This window comes from Vulpes lagopus, chromosome 3 (genome assembly GCF_018345385.1).
Source record: "Vulpes lagopus strain Blue_001 chromosome 3, ASM1834538v1, whole genome shotgun sequence".
Classification (NCBI taxonomy): Eukaryota; Metazoa; Chordata; class Mammalia; order Carnivora; family Canidae; genus Vulpes; species Vulpes lagopus.
The window spans coordinates 30,621,052-30,628,910 of record NC_054826.1 but is presented as its reverse complement, the minus strand read 5'-3'; the positions used below and the strand labels follow the sequence as shown (position 1 = coordinate 30,628,910).

The following is a 7,859-nucleotide window of genomic DNA, read 5'->3' as shown; positions in this document are numbered from 1 at the left end:
TGACTGTCTAGGCCTCTGTTCCGGGGTTCCTAGCCTTAGGGCTGCCCTCTTCCTAACCTGGGCAGAATGTCTGGAATGTGGCTGTTGAAGGAGACAGGGCTGTTGGGGCTGCCAGAGCTGCCTCTGGAATTCAGGCAGCAGGGAGTAGACTCCTGCCCCTGAGGGCCTCTGCCCTGCTGGCCTTCAAGTGACCCAGCAGGACCCAAGCATCAAGAGCAGGAGAGGGGGTGGGGGGGTGGCTACGAGGCCCTGAACAGGCCAACAAAGCTCACTAGGCCTCAGTTTCTTCATCTGTAAAATTACATCCTACTTCTCTACATCCGTGGCATTGCTGCACTTCCAAAGCCATTTCACATCTATCCTCCTCCGCACCTTGCACATTTCCTTAGCACCATGTGGAGAACTTTGGGAAATTCATAGATGATTTAGACACCAGACTGATCCAGGAAACTACTACTTTTTGCCCCAGGCATATTGCTTAGTGTTTTACCAATTCATCCATTATTTAATTTTAATAATTCCTGCAAGATATGTTATTATCACTGTATGGCAGATGAAGACATTGCTACCCAGAGAGGCTAAGTAGCTTGTCCAAGGCCACACAGCTGCACACACAGTTCGCAGAGCTGGGATTGAATCCATCTGTCCAATTTCAAGTCCAAATCTCACCCTGTGCTCCACTCCCCTGACAACTACGGCAAGGGAGGATGAGGACCACACAGTGATATCCTGCCCTGACCTCACTGTGATACCAGAACAGGGCAGTCTGCTCCACACGGGCCAGGGGGGAGGCGCGGTGGGGGCAATGAAGAGATGCTCATGAGCAGGAAGCCTTGTGACGGACCAGGTGGGTGTGCAACCAGGTAGATGCAGGAGGGATGGCAGCCTGGACAGAGGCCTGGCATGAGCAAAGGGAGGGTGCTGGGTCGAGGCTGGGGAGCCGCAGGCTGGCTGATGCGCCCAGCTGGCTGCATCACCTGCTGGGCCCAGTGCAAAATGACAATGAGAGGAACCTGATGCCAAATTATGGAGATTCCGAGACACAGACAGCAGAGCATTGTGAGGCCTTTCTAAATTCGGGTGGTTAAGTCCTTGGATTTGATTGGAGCAACACACAAGGCAGAGTGGGAGTGGGGAGGCCAGAAGCATGTTTTTTCTTTTTTTTTTTTTTAATAAATAAAATTGTTTTACTTGAAGAGCCTTTAACAGAAGAGTACATAAGTCATTCCATAAATGTTAACATAGAGATCTTAAAATATTCCTTGGGACGAGTCCTCAGTTATGCCCCTTTCCTTCCAGAATTAAATAAAGCCATCACCCAACAATTATTTCCTAGAAACAGCTTAAAAATGAAAACAACTAACAAGAAGAAGAAGAAGAAAAAAAAAACCAGCCACTGTCATCAGTAGCGGTGGCAGCAAAAAGATCCATCAACAGACTCTTGCCTGAAGTGGAGATGCACCCCACTTTCGTGATAGATGGAGTGGCCTCAGTGTTTGCTTTCTCACTCGGTTAAATATTTCCATGGTAGAAGTATGGGTTTTAGAGCTAGCTAAACTGAGTTCAAATCCTCACTCTCCCATTTAAGGGTATGATGACCTCGGATGAGTCACTTTAAACTCCCTGAATCTCAGTTTCTTCTTCTGCAAAATGAGAATGAAAATAATAATATTTCATGAGGAAGGTTTATTTGAGGATAATAGGATATGATAAGCTTAGCTAGCACTTCATAAATTATAACAAATATCAGTTATTATTACCACAAGTACTATTATTGCTGTTGTTACTATGCAAGAGGGAGACGGGGAGATGAGGCTGGAGACGCAGTACATGGTTGTGAGAAAGAGGATGTGGGAGGGGTACTGGCTCCCACGCCAGGGCCATATCAGAGCCCCAAGTCTGGGGGCAGCTATACTTGGGGATAACAGTAGAGGTTCTGTTTCCAGACCTCAGAGTAACTCCCCTATCTCAGCTTCCTATTGGGGTGACCTAACCAAAGGCCACTGGACCAGCCAGCCTGGCTCCAGGAGCTCTCAGCACCGGAGTCCCACCTGCCGGCACCAGCCTGGGGCGGGCTGACTGAGGGCTGGATTGACAGCAGATGAGCTCATGCTCACCGGCCTGGCCAACAAGGCCGGACGCTTCTCCTGGCAGGAGCCTGTCAGAACTGCCAGCTGGGGGTCAGGATGAGCTGGAGGGCCCGGTGGTGCCCAGATGCCCATGGCCAGCAGGTCTGCTGAGTGTTTGATTACATTCCCGAGCACCCCAGGCAACGCCAGGGCTGGCTGTTCCAACTCCTGCTGGGGCCCGTCTGTCCGCGCCAGAGCTGACATCCCGGGCTCGGCCCCCACGGCCCACCTGCCTCCCACCTTCTGCTTCTCCCTCTCGGCTGCAGGCTGCAGCCTTCGCAGAGCCAGGTGGCCCCAGCCCCTCGATGACTTCATTCTCCTTAAAGGCATCATGTCCCTTTGACAGCCGGGCCTCTGGAGCCTTTCCTGTTCACAGGTCCACAGCCCAGGCTCCAGGGTCTCTGCTCTGTACCTCTCTCCCAGCCCACTCCCCTCCTGCAGTGTGGCCCTCTCCAGGGAGAAGGCAGCGTGATGGCAGGGGCCCCCAGCCCTGGAAATAGCTGCACTGCAAGTTCATTGACATGTTGTTTCAAAATAGCCAGTCCATCAGCCAACTGTCCCCAGTGAGCTGAATCTTCTCTTGAGAATGGTCTTCCCAAGTGGACCCCACTCACTCGGCACCCACTCTGGATATGTAACACATATGGGTGACGCGATAACGCTGCAGTTCCCTCCAGTTGGGTGACCGCCATTCCTGTTTCCCTGGGACCGTCCTGCTCTGATCCCTGGGAACCCCTCAGCTCCGGGCCAACCTAGATGTTGGTCAGCTGACCCTGCACTCGCATCTGGGATAATGCTGTCTGTCTCTGAAGATTTGTATCTGCTTTTCACCGAAGAAATCTGAGCCTTTAGCCTGCCCCCAAAAGAATCAAAAGGATCCAGTTTGCTAAAAATGAAAATAACATGATCTGTGCTTTCAGACTTTATGAGCGCCCTGAAGTTAGCCACCTAGTCAGAGTTTTCATCACTGCTCAGGCCCCCCGTTTATACTGTCTGTCCCATGGCAAAGGTGCACAGATTGCTCTGGAAAGGATAACCCAGAAGGGAGGAGGGAAAGCTCACCCAGTCCACAGGGTAATATGGCTTTCCTCAGGCCGGTAACAGGAGTGGACAGAGACTATTTGCTAGGTTTGTCTTTAGAAGCCTATAACATCCTTGCAAAGAATATTAGAATTTTAGAACATCAGTGCTAGGAATTAAAGATCTGAGTTCAACATCTGCTTTGTTGAGATAGGGAAACTGAGGTCCCTACAGAGGATTCAGATCAGATGTAATTCCTTTTAACGTCCATAATGTGCCTGGCACTGTGTAGGAAACACTGATGCCCCGGGGCCCACCTCCAGAAAGTAGGATATGATTGGTCCGGGAGCCGGCCTGGGCATCAGGATTTGTAAAACTCCCCAGGTGATGTCAATGCGCAGTCTTCGTTGAGAACCACTGAGTTAGATAGAGATCCATCCCCTGAGAGCTTACTATGGAGCGGGTCAGGGTTGCAGTGAAGACAGGGGTACATGCAAGCAGAACACAAAGCAGAGGGTCACACAGGTGGTTTAGTCAGAGAGCTGCAGGAGGAGGGACAGACCCAGGACAGCGCAGCCCAGTGGTTAAGGACTTCAGACAGATGGGAGGTTGAAAGTTAGCTTAGTCTAGACCTGTGACCTTGGGCAAGTAATTAAAGCTTTTCTGAGCTTCAGTTTCTTCATCTGAAAAATAGAGCATGATAACCACCTAATCCACTGTGGTGGTGTTCAGAGAAACGAGATAATCCCCACAGAGTGCTGAGTTGAGTGCCTGACATAAAGATTAGATATTATTGTTATATTATTACTTCTCACTCAGGTCAGGAGTGTGGTCGGGGGAGCTCACAGAGGGGAGGTGGCCTATGGGGGCTGTACCAAGATGGATAGGGACGATCTTAGATGTCCAGGAAGCTGTGAGTGGAGCTCAGGAATGAGAAGTGTCCAAGTATGCTTGGGGGACACTGTGGAGTCCAATTTCCCTGGTGCATGGGGCACTGGAGGCCAGCAGATGCCCCGGACAGGTCCTGGGGCCAAGAAGGAAGAAGGACGAGGGTCTGGATCAGTAGTGACTGGGGAAGTCATCCCTTCCTTCCCTCCCTAGGCTGTAGGCTGTCCCTGCACTGGACAGGCTGGAGGCCAGCCTTGGCCCAGGTAGGGACCAGAGGGGAGACAGCTGCCTGCCACTCTGCACATGACTAGTCAAAGACCTCTTGGGGGCGACTCAGCCACCTTCCCTTGGGTTAATGCCTAATCGGCCTGGACTCGAAGACTTGGGTGGTAACCAGTCAAGTGGATAATTGTCCAGGTCAGCCTTCCCACTGGAGCTCCCCTCATGCTGCATATCCAGCCCCAGGCCTCTCAACCAGGGCTGAGGCAGCTTGTAGGAGAGAGGCCTGGGAGATTCTCCCCCCAGCTGGGGAGCTCCTCTGGGCGTCTTGGGCAACATACCACAGCAGCCTGCCTGGCACCTGGTCATCCCCGATGCTGGTGACAGATTCCCAAGCGTACCGCCCACAGTGGCTGCACTCGCGCCACTGCAGGTCCATGAATGAATAGTTCCCAAGAGCTGGGAAATAGCCAAGAGCCTCATTACTCCTTTATAAGCACCAAGACCAGAACCTTAATGCCTCCAGTTGCCCTTAGGGTCCAGCCTGGACTCTTAGAAAACCGTGTCCTAGCCATAGAACCAGGCCTCAGCTTTTGTCACATGGCAGAGAAAAGACATCTGTTCTGAGCAGCCCCAGGAGTCGTCAGCTCATTTAACAATTGAGGAAACAGAGACTTAGCAAATTTGAGTCACCTGCCTTCGGTCACGTAGCTTATAATAATGGTAATAATAAAGAAATGCAAAATTTTTGTTTATTAACCAGGTTCAAGGGTTGGGGCTCAGCTGAATATCAGATAAAGATGCCAAGAGTCAGAACTGATTGGTGGGAGAGGTAATGAGTTCCCTATAATTAGAGGTAAGCAAGCGAAGACTCATTGGTCAGGGAAGCTGCAGAGGGGCTGCGAGTCCTGGGTAGCAGGGAGGGGATTGGATAGGATGGTTGCAGAACCATTTTCGGCTGGGAGGGTGGGGCAGGAACAGCTTCATTTACCCTTCTTTCCCCAGCACCAGGTACAGTCCCTGGAAAAGTGTAGGTACAGGGCCTCACACAAAACAAGCAAAGGAATGCATTCTATAACTAAAAAGCTAATCCCTGTCTGACTTTTTTTCCCTTCCCTTAAAACACTGGTTCTCGACACAGGGAGCATATTAGAGTCATTTGGGGAGCCAGAGCAGAGAGGTACCCCATAAATTGTCCCAAAACTCAGATGTCTTGCTTCCCAGTGAGAGGCAGGTGCTGTGCTTGGCACTTTACACACAGTATCTGTCCCGTGGATCTGCACAATCTTATGAAGCCAAGATTCCTATTCCCATTTCACAGATGGGGCAGCCAGAGCTTGGAGAGGTTAAGCCACTTGTAGAGAAAGTCACAGCGAGTCACAGTGAGAAGAATGACCTTTCACGGGAGACTTTCTCTGCTAAGGGACTTCCTTTTAACCTTTATTTCATTTAATCCTCATGAGATAAGAGTTATTATTATCCTCATCTGTAAAAAAAAAAAAGAAAAAAGGAAATTGAGGCTCAGACTAGTATCTCACCCAGAGTTACTGAGCTCGGAGGCAGCAGCGCCAGGGTTTTGGAACAGACCTGGGTGGGTGGGGGTGGGGGTGGCGGTGGGGGGTGTCCTAGATCTGTGGCGTCAGGGAGGAATGTTCGGGGAGCACCGGCCCAGTGCTTAGCCACCCAGGTCCTTCCCTAGATGGCTCATGGTCTCTGTGTGTCCTCCACCAAGGACTACCTGCCTGGGGCCTCAGTTTATCCCTCTGGAAAGCCCAGGAGGGAGGTGGAGATGGGCCTAGTTTCTCAGCAACTTTCCAGCCATCATTTTCCATGACTCGATTCCCCACTGTGAGTTCTGGGCCACAAACCAGTTGGCTCCCTCCCTCCCTCCCTCCCTCCCTCCCTCTCCGTGAGACCGAGAGCTGGCAGGAGGGGATGATCCGCCTCAATTCTCCTCCTCCTCCTCCTGGGCTGGGACACACCTACTCCAACTTTCTCAGCAGCCTCCTCGGAGCGCGAGTGCACGCGGGCTTTCCTGCGCGGAGTCTCTGCGCCTCCCTCCGGAGCCTGTCAGCCCCGAGCTCGCGGAGAGGGCTCCAGCCCAGCAGCCCAGCCTGGGGCACCCTCCCCTACCTGAAGGGCATAGGTAAGGACTGCTGGAGGATGGGAGGTTGGGGGAGGGGGTGCACAGCGGATCCATTCTTGTGCCTTGTCCCAGAGCAGGTGGGGGCGGTCCAGGTTCTTGGAGGGTGGGTGACGGGATCAGGATTGGACTGGGGCAGGCATGGTGGGGGTAGGGCAGGGACACCTGGGCCCAGGGCACCTAGGTACACTGAATGCAGCCAGAGATGTAGCCAGCCCAAGCCTGGGGGCTGGAGATTGGGGCCCAGGAATGGACAAGGCCAGGAGTCTGATCTCATGGAGGAGGAAGGTCATATTTGCACGTGTGGGAAGTTGGAGTCGTGTCCTTGCAAGAATGAGAGTCTCCGCATGGGCTTTCTGGGGATGAGCCTTCAGAGGGATGTGGGGACATTTTCCTACGTACTTTTAGGGGGAGGTTCTGGGACCAGGGAACCAAGAGGTGCTGGCTTCTTGGTGTTATGTCCAGGGGGCAAAGGAGTCCTATTACAGAAAAGCCACCTGGCGTGGAGGAGAGAAGGAGGGCTTGCGGGACAGTCTGATAAGCTGGCCAGCCCTGGCTCCTGTATGGCTCTTGAGGCACCCTGATTAGAACCTCAGCTTTCCTGGTTGTAAAGTGAGGGTGCTCACCATCTCTAAGGGCTGTAAAAGGCTGTGAGTCTGAGAGGCACCCCTGAGGTGGGGTGAGTGGGAGCAGGTCTGTTCCCCTGTCTTGGGGGAAACAGGAATCCGATGCATATCTTTGGAGGCAGGTGAGCTGGACTGGAACGCTGAACAGAGCCACCAGGCCAGAGTTCAGCCTTCCACTGGAGAGAGGGTGTGCCGTATGCCCCAATGTGGGGAGCAGCAGAGCATGCCCCGGTTTGCTGAGGGCTCAGAAAGGCTGTCTCTGGCCCCTGCCTCACTCTAGCGCTGGTGGCCTCGGCTCAGGAGAGAGGAGGGAGGCAGAGAAGCAAGCTCAGGGCTCCTTTGACAGATGGGGAGCTGAGCCTGGGCAGATTAACAGAGCCCTCCACGCAGAACACGACTAGTATAATAGTTATTATTACTGTTGATACTTACTGGATGCTTCCTGTGTTCAGGGACTGGGCCTGGTCATTTGAAAATTGCGAGTTTTTGAAGCAAGGGGGGATGGAAAGAGAATTTCATGATTCACGTCTCTGTAACTAGCAGGCTGTATAGATGGTTCCATACCTCTCTGGGCCTATTTCCCTACATATAAAATGAAGGTGGCTATGATCCGCTCTTAGCTGATTCACCCCAGTAAGCCTGTTGGATAAAGGCAAAGAGGTTGTCAATTTTGCAGGTGAGGAATCCAGGGGCAAAGTTTCCCCTGGTGTTCTCCACAGACCCCAGCTTACATCGTGGCAGGGAGGTGCTGAGTCCATGACACTGGCTAGCCCGACAGAGTGCAACAGTGACACCCCCCTCTGCCAGAAGCTCCCCAGGCCTCAGTTTTCTCAT

General features: G+C 52.5%; 1 protein-coding gene across 1 annotated transcript in view; it reads left to right on the top strand.

The window, feature by feature from the left end:
- The first annotated feature begins 6,270 nt into the window (after window positions 1–6,270).
- Window positions 6,271–7,859, top strand: part of FAT2 (FAT atypical cadherin 2) — an 81,195-nt gene continuing 79,606 nt past the window's right edge. Inside the window, 1 exon segment of the mRNA XM_041747060.1 lies at window positions 6,271–6,402. The gene's annotated coding sequence lies outside the window, so the exon portion shown is untranslated.